At 43.7% G+C, this 18,735-nt stretch overlaps 1 protein-coding gene across 3 annotated transcripts in view; it reads left to right on the top strand.

Annotated features, from left to right (window-relative positions):
• The first annotated feature begins 5,236 nt into the window (after positions 1–5,236).
• Positions 5,237–18,735, top strand: part of nckap5l (NCK-associated protein 5-like) — a 79,396-nt gene continuing 65,897 nt past the window's right edge. For 2 of the 3 annotated variants that reach the window (XM_042089693.1, XM_042089690.1), the window contains exon 1: positions 5,237–5,419. The gene's annotated coding sequence lies outside the window, so the exon portion shown is untranslated. The remainder of the gene's footprint in view (positions 5,420–18,735) is intronic. The other variant, XM_042089691.1, reaches the window with a different exon arrangement.

Raw genomic sequence — 18,735 nt, 5'->3', positions numbered from 1 at the left:
GAAATCAACCACACAAAACACAATGACATTTGTATCCTAGGTTCTCACTGGCAGAGATCAGAAGGCTGAGTAAACATTTTCTCTTTTACACAGCCAAATAGTTCCAGTACTCACTAATGATAATAATAATAATAATAATAATAATGATGATGATGATGATGATGATGATGATGATGATGATGATGATGATAATAATAATAAACCATAAGGCAAGATGGTCCCATTTACTTGGAACAATCATGAGTAGGCCTACTGTACAATCTCCACAAGATGGAACCCAATCTCTTTCCATGCAGAATGAGTAAAGCCAAAACACCGCTTTTACTTATTATACTCCTAACACTAGATGGCGCTATAACTCAGGAAATATGTGATGATGGTACCTTTTCCTGCTCTATAGGTCTCAGAGCACCACATGTTACAGATCTCTCCTTATTCTTTAATCTTTTACATCCCTTAACCTTCCTGTGAGAGTCTAACCCTTTATGGTAATCAAATTAAATGTTGTAATAGACAAATGACATGACACAGGATCATGTGCCATGCGAGAGAGGGCAAAAGTGATGATAATTACACGGTTTTGGGGGTGCATTTGTTTATATGTTTGTGCACCTGCATTATGTTCCTTTAAACACCTGAGCATAAATTAAACTATAGCCTTATATGGACCCAGGAACAGGGTGTGGGCACCCACATCAGAGATAAAGAGCTGGAGCTAGTTTTGCATATGGAGGATTAGGGAGAGGAAGTTTCCATGTCTGTAAAGCTTTTACCTTTTTCAAACATTGTGCATTGATCTTAGGACACCATCAGCTATTATTTCATTTAATTTGTCAATACTCCAACAATTAATTGCATACTCTATATATATATATATAGAGTAATATATCCAGGAATTATTGAGCTGAATTATTTGAGCTGACCTAAACAATAATTTCCACAGGAAAATAAAGATATCAGTATGGCCCACCAGAACATATGTCCTTGAGAAAGTGTTTTGTCATGACAGTATAGCCAGTATCATCACCAACATAAAACAAAAGTTCAAGTAAGTTCAACTTCCACTGAATAAAGTGCTGTTGAAAGTTCATAAAACAGGTTATAAATAAACATACAAACACATTAAAAGACCTGCAGCAGACAGGCAACAGCAAGAGGCAAGCACAAATTCCAGACATGGAAGCAAGTCAAGAACACCAGAAAATACAGGTGTGTAATGAGTCTGGATTTTAAAGCAGTGACAGTGACAGCACTTTTTAAATCAAGTGGTAACTGTCCACAAGCATAGTGCAATGACTGCACAAGGCTCTGTCACCTTTTTCGTTGAAGTGTGGCCGTGGGACATGCAAGAGAGCTTTTCTGCTAAATCGAAAAGCCTTGTTGGCTGAATGTAAATGAATGACATCACTGATAATATGTGGTCAGTAATAATATGTCAGATGATAAGCTGTGGTTTTCTGCTATTTCTCATGAAATTACGTGAGATGTTCCACCCCCTCCTTACCTAGCACTTTGGGCTTGGGCACTGCAGTGTGATATTTTAATTAACCCTTAAAGGAGTACCGTCACACCGGTGTGACGGGAATGTTGGGAAATTAACATTCTAAAGAATATCTGGGTTCATTGAATTCAACATAGAATTTTAGAACCTTCAATTGTTGCGGAACTTAGAATGTTCAAAAACCTACACCTTTAAGGGTTAATCACTGCTGTGTCCAACCACCATCCAGTTTCAACCAGTTTTTTATGATAAGAAGGGTGTTGGCTTAGGGACTGTCAAGCAATATGGAGTGCTACTCCAGTTTTTTGCTGCTTCCATATTATTGTATTATTTATGCGCTACTAACTAAAACTGAAGTCTATTTGCTACTAACTAAAACTGAAGTCTACTTGTAAAGTGTTCTGGGCTGGGAAACCTTATATCAGTTTTCTATGTGGGACATGGGCACAGAGCATTGCAGCGATAACAGATAGGCTTGGTGTGATCAGCTGTCTGCTGGCACCTCACTAAGGCAGGGCTCTCCCTAAGCCTCACCTCTTCCCCTAGATCCCTCAGCCTGAAGCCCTGGCCTAAACAAACAATGGCTCCCATCCTCCAGATGATCTGCGTGCCCATTCCCACGGTGAAATAATAACATCCTGGGATCTCTTTCAAGGGGAGTTTCCAGCCAGGATATCTGTACAGCAACAAATTGAGTTTAATCTACTTTTCATGACGTTTTGGATTGCCACAAAATCTTGGAGAATAGAGTATGCCTTGTGCTCCTGTAGTTCAATGGTGCGGGAAGGTGCTGTCAACACAGAGATCACAAGTTCAAGTCTAAAAAGGCAAACATACTAATGAAGATATTCATATTCTGCAGGTCATTTAGGAGCAGTTTTGTGAATGAATGCTGAGTGTGTTGGAACACAAAATGAAAACCATTTATGCTTTGACTAATTGAAGGACAGAGGAATATTACTGCCAATAAGCCAAACAATTGAAGGACAGAGGAATTGTACTGCCAATAAGCCAAACAAAACAATAATAATAACATGTCTAATGTCACATAATGACACAACCATTCATTCATTCATTCATTCATTCATTCATTCATTCATTCATTCACTCATGTAAAGAACTGTAAAAGTTTGGGAGCAAGAACTTGGATTACTGATAAATAAAAAAAAAAACCTCCCTAACTCTACTACTCCTGTTCCCTCTCCCCTTCACTCAACTTGTTTCGAATTAAGATGAGAGAGAGAGAGAGAGAAAGAGAGTGTTTATTAGTTGGACCAGCCATTTTTGTGACTCAATAAACAGGAATCAGTGACGTTTTCCCTGGAACAATGAGGTCTCACATATTTTAGCCGACTGAAAGACAGCATGTAACAAAAATGGACACTATTCAGGATGGGAAGGCCAAGGTCACTTCGGTGTGCTTAAGTAGACTTGTCAAGATCATGATAAACGTTTTATAGTTGGGTCAGATTTGTCTGTCAACATCACAGTCCAAGAGACACTACACACACAATAATGTTTTTCACTTGCAAATCCATTACAACCTCAATGTTGTCATTGTTTCAATGTGATTGTTGCCGAAAATGTTCAACTGAACCACATTTCTGGTGAATCATGAACTGGTATATTTGTGATGAAGTGATTTGTGATTGCTAACAGCTATACAACATTATTTGGAAATGTAGTAGATATCTTGTTCCTCTAGCATGTAATAAAAACCACAGTCACTTTTTTGCAAGGTATGAACGTTTAACTAGCGCATTATTACTGTAATACAGACAGCGTACTGCCACATCAGCATCGGATTTTAAACATCTCTCTAGCATCCCTCTATCTTATCCTATTTCTTCTTCCAGTGTAGCTGGATACATGATTTGTTTAGGCAATAAATCTGTCAACTCTTTCTTATCCGTCATCAGAGCCCTGCATAATGGGTCTAATGATTTCAAATGTCGCACCGTTTGTAAACAGAAGTGGATAATTATGTCAGGAGAGAGGAATGTCGCCATAGTACAATGCCATCATTTCCTGGGGTCAATTATTTTTAGCAACCATAGGCAAGGCTGCAAGTGTAAAAGTGTTGGCTGCAGTGAGGGGAAGCGTAGGCCTACTATGGACTGTCTGTTTCCTGTTTACGGGTTTTTGTGTCTACCCCTGTAAACCTGGGCTGGGACTGCGTGAGTGGTCCACAACTGGAAAAGACAATAAAGGACCTTTAATTCTTTTCACAGCTACAGCTGATAACACTTGTCGGGTTAGCCGGAGAATTGTAAGTGGTGGTCAATAGGCGTGCACCGGTGCAAGCTGTTTTTTGTTTTTTTTACATATTTGACAGTGGGGTGGTTTTAAACAACAGCCAGGGGCTAGTGCTTTCAAATACAAGACTTAATTTACAACTCTAGTAATAACAGCCTCTGCCACAAAATAGTGTGTGTCTGTGTGTGTGTGTGTGTGTGTGTGTGTGTGTGTGTGTGTGTGTGTGTGTGTGTGTGTGTGTGTGTGTTAGAGAGAGAGAGGGAAAGAGAGAGAGAGAGTTATTTAAATGTTTACACAGTTCATCAGTTGACTGAAAAGAGCTGATGAAAGCAGTCAAAATGCACTACATATCCTGTTGCTGCTATCCTGCTATTGTGTTATCTATCATCGGGCCCCAGACATAATAAAAAGCTTTTATCCTTTCATTCTGGGTCATCTGTTTTTTTCTTTTTGTCAGTGATGGTATGGTGTGTCAATTGATTAACTTTTTATGTGATTGGGATATGTGATGAAAAAAAAACAGACCAGGTTTCTTGAGGATGGCAACATTCTAAGCATTTTTCTCTTGAGGTAAACAGCATATATTTCTCACAAGGACAAAAACATTCTAAGTGTTTTCTGATAATACAATTACCCTGTCAACCTCTACAAAAATGTGCAGTTTTCAGTATTAAGTTGTGTTTCAGCCCAAACAACATTACCAGAGCACAGTTCTCGTTGGCCTGTCAAATGGCTTGCTGTTTTGTTTTTGTTCTGCAACAGGCATAATTTATGGGCAATATAGCAAAAGCACTCAAACTTAAAAACACTCTATTTCTGTGCAGTTTTACTTCTAAATCCAAGTTTTATTTTAACAAATGAATCATTGTTCAGACAGAATAAATATGGCTTCTTTAAATGTTCAAGGCTACTTTTTTCATGGTTGGATCAATTGCACTCATGCTGCTATCCAGCTTGATTTTTGATTAAATTGAAATTAAATGATACCATGAATAAATGTTGAATGAAAGAATGAAAATAAGGTTTGTAATGAGCTCAGCCAGCTACCCCGTATACATTTCTAACACAATGTTGTAATTACTCTATTGAAATGTAATAATTTGACTCTTCATATGATATCTTCTGGACCAGGCATGACGGACTCATTAACTGCAAGTGATGCATGATATGGACTGAACCACAGAGAACATGATTTGGACAAAACTCTAGGCATCTTGTCCCAAAACCAACCAAAACTACTGATTGTGGTCACTTCATTGCAAAGTAATAGCATGTATTAGAACTACTTATAGTCTATGTTGCGCCTGTAATTGTGGAGATTTATTTGGCCAATGAAATGATTACTCCAGTAAAAAGGACAGAGAATGTAATTTCGAACTGAGTTGTGAGGACCACACATGTGTCGTCTGGTCCAATGAGATCGGCGAGGCGAGAGAAATTTAAAGCCATGACATCACATTTCCTGACGAGTGCGTCCAAATGCGGAAAGACCTCGGAGAGGGTCTTTTTCGTTATCCGAGGGCAGAAGGAATGCCGTTATTTTAAACAATAAAGGGTAACGTTATTGCTTTTCAAAACGTCTTTTTGGACGTGACCCAATTTCACGTCGACCCCAAAGCTTATGACTTTTTGCGTCCCTCCATGCACCATTGTCTGCAGTAGGTAAGTTCATGTTATTTTCCCCCAACCTACAGTATTCTGTTACGCTGAGTGTTTAGGGAATGCCGGAAAAAATCTGTGGACATGGAGATGGGACGGACATTGCGGGTTTCTTGAGGATGTAGACCTAGCGCGTAACCACAGATTTGATGTAATAAATCCTCGTAACGATACGTGACTGTATGTTAATGCAATTTCAGTGTTATTGTTACAATGTTGTCATAGGGCTGCAACGCTGTCCACCCCTGCGTTGTATTGGGGTTAATACAGGAGAGAAAGGGAAGTCACCTATCCAAAATGAATAGCCTAGGCTACGTTCTATCGAAACGGCACAACCTCAGTGTGGCATTTGTAAATCGAGGAATACTCCTCAACAAGCCATGCACTGCCAATGTTCGATTGGAGGACTACGCGCTAGCTAGCAGCCCGGCTTCTGCAACTAATCTATTTGTGGCTGATATGTTGGTCGACTGCTTTTTAAATGCTTTAGTGGGCTATCATTACTCTGTTGGCTGGCGTCTCCGTTCGTGCATGTAAACATATGATACAAGAGAGTGTTAAACCACCTCCTCACAAAAAGATTAAACACGATGTATTTGGGGTGTGTTCAACCGAAGGCAACATCTGCACGGATTATCCAGAAGACCTTTTGTTTTAGGGCGAAACAGCATCGTTGTTCCGCTTTTATGGGGTCTGGTCAGACAATACAGATGCCTTGCCTTGTTATCAATCTCGCAGTCCACATCTTGAAATCATTACCCATACTCGAACTGGTTGTTTTTGTTGGAAAGGTTTGTTCGGTACAGTAAATCTGAATTATGTGGAGACAATGTTGCCACGGCACACCTGTGAACATTTCCAAATATTTACACGGGTCTTTTTTTCTCTTTTTACTTGGCCTATTCTGGGACCGCTGCATCGAATAGGCTGGGCCTGACTTCATCTCTCTCTCTCGTTCTCTCTCTCTCTAAACCCCCGAGTCATTATGCGAAATGCACTCTACCTTAGGCCTATAGCGTATTCTCTGGCTGCTTCCACACATGACTTCATAGACTTGGGATGATGCCATGTCAGCGTGCAACCTCTGATTAACTTATGTCCAAGATTACATAGTTTTGGTTAATAATAAGCACAGTAAATTCTTGGCTGCCACACACTCTTTCCAGGGCAGGCAGCATCTGGAGTGCAGCATGATGATGATAGCCAGCGTGATGGTGCTCTATAACAAAAGAATGTGTTTTGTGTAAATACTTGAGATTAGGTCAGCAGCCAGTCTCTATGTGCGTGAGATGGGGAGAATTAGTGCGCTCATTCTGAGGGTATTTTTGAGGTTCAGTGAAGACTAACCCCTTGTGAGAGGAGTTACACCCCTCAAGCCCTGCTGGAAACACAAACATACACATCAATACACATCTGTGCGAGGAGAGCACAGTAGTTGTCTGAGATGTTTGTGGACACTTGTTAAAGTATATAGCATCTAGATGACACAGCTATAGGATGTCTTTAGGCTACTGTAAATTCCTTGAAAGAAATTAAATTGGCCAAATGTGTCTGGAAGGGTTTCTGCATATTGCTCACGAGTGAGTACTACACTGCATGTCATTTAATCTGTGTCCTGACCTTGTCCGGATCATCAGGTCCCATTTAGAGGATCTGGTGTTGTTTTCCTACTTTCCAACAATACAATGTTCATGGTGATGTTACAAAAAAAAAAATGAAACAACAGTCGGTCAGAATAGGTTTGGCAAAAACAACATGATTTACCATATTCATTCAGAATCCAATGACCTAAATAATGCTATAGCTCCATATGAGAATGGATGTGTTCATCTTTTGTTTGTTTAGATCCAACCTCTGTGTCAATGCTATATCTCAACAAACTGAAAAAGTTTTATCTGACCACCAAACTCAAGACAGCAGTTTAAAGGAGTACCCCTCTAAAAAAAAGGCCTTTTTGTCCTGTATGACCATGCCTGCAGAAGAATGCATGCCAAGGTTGCTGTTTCTAAGCACTGGCCTATGGTATCGCGATGTCTCACATAATTACATGAATGGGATGGAGGAGAGAGAGGAGTTTGTGTATCAGGAAGCAATTTAATCGGAACTCCTTTGATTGTTATCTGCCTTTGATGGTGCAAGGCTGGCCCCCAGAGACAAGGCTCGGCCTCATATTGGTTTTAATGGAAGACAACTGCAGTGGTCAGCCCTGGACCAATGACTTGTCAGGACCCTTTCAAATTAGCGTGGAATGGCTCTCCCATTCTGATTGCCCTCTCAGACTAATAGCATCAGTTCAGGGGTCAGTTAGGTGGGCATTTTAATGACTTTTGATCAGAGTTGAACAGGCCTTGTCGAGTTCAAATCGAGACCAAAGGGTCACTACGTACTAGGACCATGTGAAGAATACTGTTGTCCCCGATAATGATTTTTAACTGCTTGGTCATGATGCGGATGATGTATGCGAGCAATTGAGCACAATTGGCTGACTTGCAGACAACCCCAGGCACATGCTTGCAATAAAAAATACCGATGTTTGTTGGTGGGTGATTCACTGGGTCCACCTCAGGCCAGGGCAGTACAGGGGAAACTGCTGTACAGACAAGTCACCCACAGCCCTGGACAGCAAACCAAGGCTTAAGAACCCCCCTTGCCATACTAACCCTCTCCTATCTGAGAAATGAACTTAACTTGTTTTCAACTACAAATTACTTTTCACTTGTTTACAACAAAACCAAGCTGCCAGAGTTTACACAAACAGATATATCCCTTTGGAGCAATGTCTGAGTCCAAATTGAAATATGCCAACAGAGATGGGAATGCAGGTCTTGGATTCAAAAGTTGTGTTTATTCGTGACTCAAAATCCCCAGCAGTTGCCTTGTTTTGGTCTGTAACTGAATTAAAGCATCGATTTCATCCAATTTGATTAGAATCATACTTCCAAATTCCATACATTGTCCCTTCAGTTAGCAAATTGAAGATATTCTCCAAGCCAGTGGTAGCACTGAAGTGCCACAGACCTGCTGCATCATACAGTTTGTTGGTCTGAGACTAAAGGTGGGATAACGTTTGAATAAACGAACAAAAGAAAATATTGTCGTAACATTATCGTAAAGCAATAAATGAGGCATTAGTTAGTAGGGGTGTAACGGTACACAAAAATCACAGATCGGAGTGTACCTTGTTTTGAAGTCACGGTTCATTTTCGGTATGGTATAGCCTGTAGGTACTGCAAGCCAAACATTTGCTGACAATATTGCTGTGTGTGGTTGTGTGGTAACTCGAATTTCAGAAACATGGTCCGCATTCTGCATTTGGTACACTCGGTACACATCTGAATTGAACCTACTGTAACGTCCTGTACTTAAATGGTTCGGTATGAATACATGTACCTTTATACCCCTACTAGTTAGCCATCTTGAGTGATTAATGGTCATTGCAGTCATGCACTAGTTGTTGGTATTTGAAATGGACATTTCGAAACCAAAACCCCACTCCTGCCACAGACTATGTATGAGGGTTTAGATTTGCATGTCACTCCAAGCTGGCTAATTTGTTTCTGTAAACTCCTTTCCCTCACTCCGTCCTCCTACCTTGTTCATCTCTTTTTCCTTTCTATCCCATCCCTTGTTTTCCTGTTTTTTTATTTTTTAACTCGTCATCCTCAGAATCCACTCTCACTTCACCACTCCGTTGCTCTCATTGCCTCTTGGGTTTCAGTTCTCCAGAGAATCAGACTCGTAAGACATGAAAGCCTCCTCAGAGGCATGTTGGCCCAACATGATTGGAGAATAATGAAATTTATAGAGCTCTTGTCAAGTGAAGTCATAATTCATCAAACCGGTGTTAATGTTGTTTGAATGGATTTGGTACAGTGCCCCTCTGCATTGACTATAGAATAAGGGGATTGATTTCATCCTTTGCAACCTACAGGCCCATTGCTGTGTGGAAATAGGCCGTTAGCTAATATGAGGGTAGTGGATATTAAGACCAAAATGGCACTCAGTCTATGTATAGATTTACACTAACAGGCCTCTGTGAGTGCAGCGTTTGAGTGGCTTTCTTTGCTTGGCTTCTCTCGGTGTTTATCGCTTCCTCTCAGCGTGTATAATCATGTTAGAAGCCCCACATCTTGCCATGAAGGTTTTCAAACAGCATACAGGCATGCACATGAGAACGTGCATCTGTGTGTGTGTGTGTGTGTGTGTGTGTGTGTGAGGGTGTATTTGGGTGGCAAACAAAGAAGATTAAACTGCTCACTCATCAGCATCAGTACTTTTTTGTTTTCTGTATTCATGATGTACTGGTACATTTCTTTGTATATGTGCATTTATGTGTGTGTGTGTGTGTGTGTGTGTGTTGTGTTATGTTTGTTTGCGTGTGGGCTCACATCTCCCGCTTCACGTTAAATCAATTTCCATTCTGTCACTTTAATCCGCTACACCCTCTTGATTTTGATTGCGACTCGTTTGACCAGCTTGGTCACATTTTGTCTCTATTGACCGCATGCGATGAATGCCACAGCAGAAGACACGAGTGACAAAGGACGCCCTCTCAGGACCCCCCCCCCCCCCCCCCCCCCGCATTATTTTACTCCCCTGGCCTGTCCTGTGTGCCTCAGGTATGTTTCTAAACATGAGATAAGTATAGATAAGTATTTTAGGCTACATGAACACTCACTCGCAGTGCAACAAGTCTTACTCATGTTTTACACTTCCCGGCTCTGACTAAAACTAATAAATGTCTTAGAAAACTGTTCACCATTCAGGTGAGTTTCTGACCATGAGATGGACTGTATTTCAAAGCTGTTTATTTTCAGCTTTCATGTCTCTGTCCCCCTCGGTTCCTGGATGCAGAACGTGAGGGCGATGGCTTCCAGTGTGGAAGACTGAGGGCGTGTGCGTGTTTGAGAAATTCTTCCCGGTCTCATCCCTGATGACCAGATTAGCCATGGTGTCACATAAACATCTGGTCTTCCTCACCAGCGATGGCATCGATTGTGCATAGTGGCGGAGAGAAAGTGGCGCCATCGCAGTGATGGAATCATTCAGCCTTAATGTATATTTCAAAGCTTCTTCAGTGCCCCATTTTCTTCATTCACTCTCTCTCTCGCTCTCTCTCACCCTTTCCCTCTCTCTCTCTCTCTCTCTCTCTCTCTCTCTTTCTTTCTCTGTCATGTCCAGTATCTCTTGATCTCTGTCGCCCCTTCTCCGTCTCTTTTTTCTGTTTTTAACCCGGAGCCTTTGTTACATAAGCCAACATATGAACAAGAAAGAAGTGAGCTCAAAAGAGATGAAGACAGCGGGATGGAGAGTGTGTGAGATAGAAAGTGAGTGATGCTATTTATAGTAGCATTTTGTTGTTTGTAATTGCCTCGTGTGTTTGAGGTGGCTAGGGTTCATGGTTTGAGCTGTCAGTGGCTCCCTTCTCCTGTTACTCTGAGGGTGGCAATCATATTGTGTTTTCAGTTGGTAGCGATTATTTCTGCCGTTTGATCTCTGAGATTGCCTCTCTCTCTCTCTCCCCCCCCCCCTCTCTCTCTCTTTCTGTGGCATGGTGCTTTCCACACATCTCTCTCCTCAGGGTTAATTTTGTCAGTGGCGGAAGCTCACTCGTCTGTGCAGCTTGGTGGCTCGCTATACTAGCCACGCTTGAAATACACTTAGGCTATTCTCCTGTGAAAGACCTCCATGTTCTCCACGGTTGCACCAAAGACCCCCCTGGCTTATTTTCACAGAAACCCACAGTTATGACTGAAGCACAGTCCAACCCTGACTGGGCCTAGCGTCATGGTCTCTTGTGTGCAGTCAGTAAGGAGGCTCTCGGCCATTTGGTCAGGGCCGTCCATCTCTCTCCCACTGATTTCTCTGGCCTGTCGGAGAGGCTGCCAAGCACGGTGACAGATTGGTTGGCAGGCGGGATGGTAAGCGCTGAAGCGGGATCGGAGCGCGCGGCATCGCCGTTGTCAGATTAAGCTGTCTCTTCAGTGCTGGACTGAGACGCTTACTGTTTTGATGCCTGTCATTCGCCATGGTGCTGGCAATGGCAGCCAGAATGAAATTCTATTCTAGTCTATTTTATTCTACTCTGCTCTACTTAGATATGTTCTTTTCTTTGTTGTCTTGTATTTCATACTATTTTGCTGTATTCTTTTTCCATTCCATTCCACCTCCCTTTTTAAAGTATTCTGCTGTATTGTGTTCTTGGTTCTTCTTGGTTTCTAGTCATTTTCATGCTGCTCGGCTGTATTGTATCGATGTTCTTTGTGGGTTCTAGTCATTTTCATGCTGCTCTGCTGTATTGTATAGATGTTCTTTGTGGGTTCTAGTCATTTTCATGCTGCTCTGCTGTATTGTATAGATGTTCTTCGTGGGTTCTAGTCGATTCCACGCTGCTCTGCTGTATTGTGCTCTTGGTTCTTCGTGGGTTCTAGTCGCTTCCACGCTGCTCTGCTGTATTGTGTTCTTGGTTCTTCGTGGGTTTTAGTCGTTTTCACGCTGCTTCGCTGTATTGTGTTCTTGGTTCTTCGTGGGTTCTAGTCGTTTTCACGCTGCTCTGCTGTATTGTATTGTGTCTTCTTTCTCCTTCATCCGGTGCTCTTTGTCCTCCCCTCACCCCAGCACCGGGCCCAGCGTGCATCCTGACGTGCCGCCGTGATGAATGTGTTCCTTAAAAGCCCAGCGGGGCTGCAGGCCTGTTCGCAGGGACACCCCTCAGATGGGAGTCATGTGCTCTCCTCCAGCTGATAAATATACAGGCCCCCCTTTATGAGCGAGTGCTGGACGACTGCACCCTGGTGGTGGTGTGGGGGGGGAGGGGGCAGGAGCGGGGGCAGGGCATGTGAAACAGGAAATAGAAAGTGAAATGGAAACGTTTTTTATCTCCCGTCCCCCACATTATGCAAAGCCATGTCCGGCAGGGATGCGGAGTCTGCGGTCGCCGCGGCGGCCAGCTCCAAACGCGTCCGTGGAATGCCGGCTCTCAGATGCTGCAGGCGGGCCGGAGACAGGGGCCGTTAGGTAGATTATAAATGGTTTGGTCTGGTCTCTCCATGCCGTGAAGGTCTGCTGTGTGGTGTGTCCCTGACACACAAAGAAGCTAGTTGTGGAGGAGGAAGTCAGCAGAGCTGGTGTTTAGCTTTGGGCACATGTGTGTGTGTGTGTGTGTGTGTGTGTGTGTGTGTGTGTGTGTGTGTGTGTGAGAGAGAGAGAGAGAGAGCGAGAAAGAGAGAGAGATTGGGGAGGTTGGGGGTTGGGTCTACACCCAACAGGAGGAGTAGTTTATAGCTATTACTGGTAATATGTGTCAACAGAACCATGTCACAAGCTTTTCAGGGTATGCTCAATGCAGTTGATTTGGTTATTATTGAGGTTAGAGATGAGGGCAATGATGGAGTATCAAAGTGAATGAGTGAGTGAATGAGTAAGAATATGAATGAATGAAATAGTGAGAATGATGCACGTGTGTAATAAAATAGCAATTAAATAAATTAATAGTCATAAATCATTAGTGATTTAGCACCTAGCGGTTAATTGTGAGAGGTAGGTGAGTGCTCTGTTGCCTGATGAGAGAGAGAGAGCATCATCTTCAATTTGTAATGGATGTCTCTCATTTTAGAACAATAATACTTGTTTAATCATCAGTAACAACTACAGTCAAATAACAATACTACTGTGGCTACCAGTAAGACTACTACAACTACTACTGTGATGATTGATGCCAATGATATAGTACATACGTTTTCTTAAAATAGGAGAAACACCAGTTTGCTGTCAATAACACAAAGACAATAGGAAGCTTAAAACAAAGGGATGACTCCATATCCTGCTTAGCCATATATTTTCCACTGGCAGTCACTTCCTGGTCTTTATCAATTGTGACATCAAGGGATGTTGACTTGGCATGGACTTGTTTAGATGTATTTATTTAAATGCAAAGCTGTGATGCGTCACATCTCAAACAGTCCCACGAGTGCACCGGCAGGGATGACTTGAAATATTTAGGCGTTTCTGCCCTCAGAAAAGAAAAATAAATTCAATATTAAAGATGCTGCCAGTGCCGGCTGCTTAAAGGATATGTGGGGGGAAATGCTCCTGCTATCTGCCTCTTTGTCATCTTTGATTTGTCACACAGGCTACACTAGTCCAGATTTCTGGGCTCACTACCTTTTTTTCTCCCTTTTTGTTTGACTTCAATCTTCTTTCATTCAGACAAAACATGAAAAACTCTTTCCTAACCTGTGCACCTTTGGGAGTGGAACAGCTTCTGAGGCGTGCGCCACATGTGTTAGGAGGAGATTTGATTCATTTGTTTTTGTTTTTATCTCAGCCAGTCTGACTGGGGTCAGCGTCTCGGCAGAAACGGCCCTACGCCTGCCGTCCGTGATGAATGAAATGAGCTCCAGGAATCAGTGTTTTGCTGTGCTGGCGAAAACAAACACCCTGTAGTGGTGGCACCTGGGTTCCGTCTGTGGTTAGAGAGACAACGCTGCAAGCACACTGACCTCAGTACAGCTGAGAGAGAGCGGCCGCCAGACATATGACATATGAGGTTCTTGATGGGGGGTGGGGGAGGGGGAATGAGAGTGACCTGAGGTCAGGTCAGACTTTTCCTGTGCCTCTTGAATGGAGCTATCTCCTGTCATCTATCCAGAGTTTCTGCAACCTTCACCTCCCCAGAGCACATACTGGCATTCAGATGAAGACTGTTATATTACTGAAACACATGCATGTATGTGAACATGCTGCATATGTTTTCTGCAGCATGCTCTTTGTCTGTGTGTCTCTTTGTCCTTGTGTGCACTTGCACCCAGACATTCACACACACACACACACACACACACACACACACACACACACACACACACGTTGTAACATATATTAGCTAGTGATGACTGAGCAAATGTGAGTATATGTTTATGTATAGACACTGAAACAGAAGCATGTAGATGCATAGCCACTTTTCACACACATTTCTCATTCCTAACATATGTGCACACATTCTGTTTTGTGCATATTCCAACACACATTGTGCACACACACACACACACACACACACACACACACACGCGCGCGCGGGAAACGTAATGAGGCCACCCGAGCCCACCCTTCTCCTCCCTGCCTCTATCTTATCTTTCCCTCTTCCCTGGTTTCTTCTCATCACCCCTTTCATCTGGGTTCGGTTGCCATGGCGCTGGATCAGAGCGGCAGCCTCCTTTTGGTCTTTGTTTCCTAGTTGTTGTTTTGGGGAAGGGTCTCTTGCATGCCAGAGTATTTGATAATTACTATCCCAGATCTCTGCAGGAGTGGTAACATAGACATACATACAGGACACGCACACACACACACACACACACACACACTTGGATGTTCTGATTTTACCCTGTATCAGTGCTACATGTACTGTATGAACAGACAAGCACAGACACCCCCCCCCCCACACACACACACACACACAAACACACACACACAGACATGCTCTAATTTCACCATTTATCATCTACATGCATGCACTGACTGTACAGATAAATTGCCACAGACACACACCCACCCACACTCACACAGTTGTGCTCACAGACGCTAGCTCATTATCCATATCCATATGCACACACACAGTCATGTGAACGCTAAACACACACACACACACACACAGTACACACACACACACACACACAGACACGGCGAGCAAGGAGTCGTCAGTGAAGATATATGAGTGGCTGAATCTCTGGGAGACATCTATGCTATATTCCCCCACTCGGCACATGTTTGGATTAGGCTTCCAGCTTAGTCGGCACTGTCTGCGCGGCGCAGGCCCATATTTCTCGCCCGCTCCCTTTGTTGCGCACCGTCCCGCCATCTCTTTTATCAGCACTTCCTGCGCAGCCTTCCTTGCTTCGGGAAGCGCTCTTGTGCGCTCGTTTTTTTTTTCTGCACATCCCACCAAAATGTCTTCCCCACCAGTCAGCCTCCAGACATGGCACTCTATCTATGTAGATTGAATTTGCTCGAGAGACAAAGAGAGAAGGAGTGTGTGTGTGTGTGAGAGAGAGAGAGAAAGAGAGGGAGAGAGAGAAAATAAATAATCCAAATGTATCGATGAAATGGGCCAGGTAAATGGCTCATAAATAGTCTCTCTTAAGTCACTCGTGTCTGCTAGTTTTAAATGAGGTCGTATGCGTAATATGTAAGTCAATACGATCCCCCCCCTTCTGCTTGCCTCTGAGCAAGTCCATGTCAATGCCTTGGAAGACAATGCAACATCGCAGGAGCAGAGAACAAGATATTACAAGGTCAGATAGCACATATTTCCTCCTCTGCCCTAGTAATGTAATTGGATGCAGTATCAATAATTGGACTGATTTGCCGGGGCTTTCCAACTGGCATTTGCACGTTGATCAGCTTATGGATGATAGAAAATGGGCACATTTGCAAGAATGGAAGTGGAACACAGCAGCAGCAGAAGCAGCAGCAGCAGAAGCAGCATTGGAGGATGGGATTGCTTGATGCCTGCCTGTAATGTGATTAAAGAGAATGCTGCGTGGGTGGTGGTGATGGTGGTAGTGGTGGTGGGTGGAGATTGAGGGTGGGGGCTTAAGTAGCTGGATGAAGTGTTTGTCCAGCATCCCTCTTTTATGAAGTGAGGGCTGGGATCCCAGACATGGATTACACCTGGTCCTCCTGGAGGAAAAAAATTATAATGTGAACAGAGAATCTCGTGTTTGGGACTGAAATTTGGGTGAGGCTGTAGGCGTAGACAAAAGTGAAAGGTGTAACTTTGCTTAAAAGCAAATCAGCTGTCATGTCAGAACGTCTCACTTTTCAACTTCAGCAGATCTGCTGGGTTTTGTTTCATTCATTTTGATGGTAGTATTTGAGTTTATTGTACAAGACATAGAGATGCTATGAGGAACTGGTGTTAATTATAGACGCTCTGATTTGAGTGTAAATCGATAAGCAGAAGAGTGAATGAGAGACTGTAGTCTAATGAATTACACCATCCTGTCTGGTCCAATCACCTCTACTTAGTGAGGTGAGTGAGAACTGAGGAGAATAGTGTGTGTGAGGAGAAAGGAGTGTGTGTGTAAGGAGAGAACAGTGTGTGTGAGTAGAGAGCAGTGCGTGTGAGGAGAAAGGAATGTGTGCGTGAGGAGAGAGGAGTGTGTGTGTGAGGAGAGAGGAGTGTGTGTGTGAGGACAGAGGAGTGTGTGTGTGAGGAGAGAGCAGTGTGTGTGAGAGGAGAGAGCAGTGTGTGTGAGGGTGGCCATGCTGGGCTGGTTGACTGGCTGAATGAAAGGGGGTCATCCCTCAGTGCAGGGTAATAACTCTCTCTACTACTCTCTATCTCTCCCTCTCTTCTCCACCTCTATCTCTCCTTCTCTCCTATCCCTCCCTCTCATTCTATCTCTCTCTTCCTCTCACTCTCCTCCCTGTCTCACTCACTCTCTTCTTCTCTCTCTCTCTTCCCTCGCTCCCTCCTGTAAGAGGCTTATCCCTATGGAGTTAGAGCACAGCCAAACCCCCCCCCCCCCCCCCCCCTCTACTGCCACCACCCCCTCTGCTCTACAGCCCTCTTGAGCCGCAGTGGCCTAGTCCTGTAGTCCTGTACGCATGTAGGGGCATGGTCTCTCTCTCTTACACACACACAGGCACGCACACACACACACACGCACACACACACACACACACACACACACATACTTGACGCACACACTCCATTCCACCCATGCTAAACCCACTTTTCCCAACACTGTTGCATACCTCTCTAGGCGTAGCACTCTGGCAGTAAAGTACACATACAGTATGCGCATGCTGATACACACACACAGACACACAGACACACACACACACACACACACACACACACACACACACACACACACACACACACAAACGTACATACACACACACACACACACACACACACACACAATTGCTCACACCCATATCTTACACACTCGCACACACAGACACACATACGCACATACTCAGAAACATTGTCAAACACACACACACACACACACACACACACACACACACACACACACACAATTGCTCACACCCATATCTTACACACTCGCACACACAGACACACATACGCACATACTCAGAAACATTGTCAAACACACACAAACACACGCACACACACACGCACACACACACACACACACATGGCTGCATACCCACACTCTTACTCCCCCACTGCCACCCCCTACTAAAGAGGTCAGTTGGTCTCTGGAACAACAGCTCCACAGTTAATCCGAGCCACAAGCAATCGCATACTATAGATTATTACTTACAGATGTGTGTCAGAGCGAGCCAGCCAGACGGGGGAGAACAGCGAAGGAGGCAGAGAAGGAGAGAGAGGCAGAAAGAGAGAGAGAAAGAGAGGGCGGGAAGCGTGTTTCATTGTTCCTCCGAAATGTGTTTTTGACCATTAGATTGTGTGTTTATTTCTTATTTCTTCTAATCTTGCCTTAGATTTATTTCATACATTCCCTATTTGTATTCCGAATTTTCCTTTTTCTTCTCCTGTCCAATTCCCCTCTAAATGCGCTGCATTCCTTCTGTCTTTCACGCTGCCTGGTGGCCCTAATCGTGTCGCTTTCCATATTGATTGTGTGTTCATCTTTGGTCAGCCTTTCATATCTGTTGTTCACCCGCTGTTTATTCTGTACATCTTCTCATCTTCCTTTTTCTCACTCCACACCCCCCCTCTCTTTCTCTCTCTCTCTTTCTCTCTCTCTCTCTCTCTTTTTCTTTGGCACCCTCATTGTCTCTCCCAGGTCACCAATGTATTAACACAGAAATGTTTGTATAGGTGCAGAATGCCTCAGGGCGGAAAGGGGTTGCAAAGATCTCTTTATGATTCCCACCCCATCTCTCTCTCCCTCCTCCTTCTCACTATTTCCCTCCATCTCTCCCTCCCTCCTCCCTCTCTCTCTTTCCCTCCATCTCTCCCGGCCCCTCACCCCTCATACCTCCTTTTCATCGAGAGGGAACCGTTTCTGCCATTGTGCTCGGGTTTGTTTAGTGTCGTGCTGCAGATTCTTTATGGTGTATGGATGTGGCGATGAGTGCAGCTGATAGCAGTGGATATGTAAACAAATCCGAGTGTAGTGACACAGCAGAAGCCAGCCCTTAGCGCTGCAGGGCCTTTGTCAGACACAGGATATGCGGGTATTTGGATAGGCCTGTTTTGTTCTGCTCTGATAGACTTTTCTCACTTGTTACCTGAACACACCCATACACAAATACTCTCTCACACACACACATATAAAACACACACACACACACACACACACACACACAGGTGCTTTCTATCT

This window comes from Alosa sapidissima, chromosome 4 (genome assembly GCF_018492685.1).
Source record: "Alosa sapidissima isolate fAloSap1 chromosome 4, fAloSap1.pri, whole genome shotgun sequence".
In the NCBI taxonomy this organism is placed as follows: domain Eukaryota; kingdom Metazoa; phylum Chordata; class Actinopteri; order Clupeiformes; family Clupeidae; genus Alosa; species Alosa sapidissima.
The sequence above is the reverse complement of the archived record's forward strand: the minus strand, read 5'-3'. Positions and strand labels throughout refer to the sequence as shown.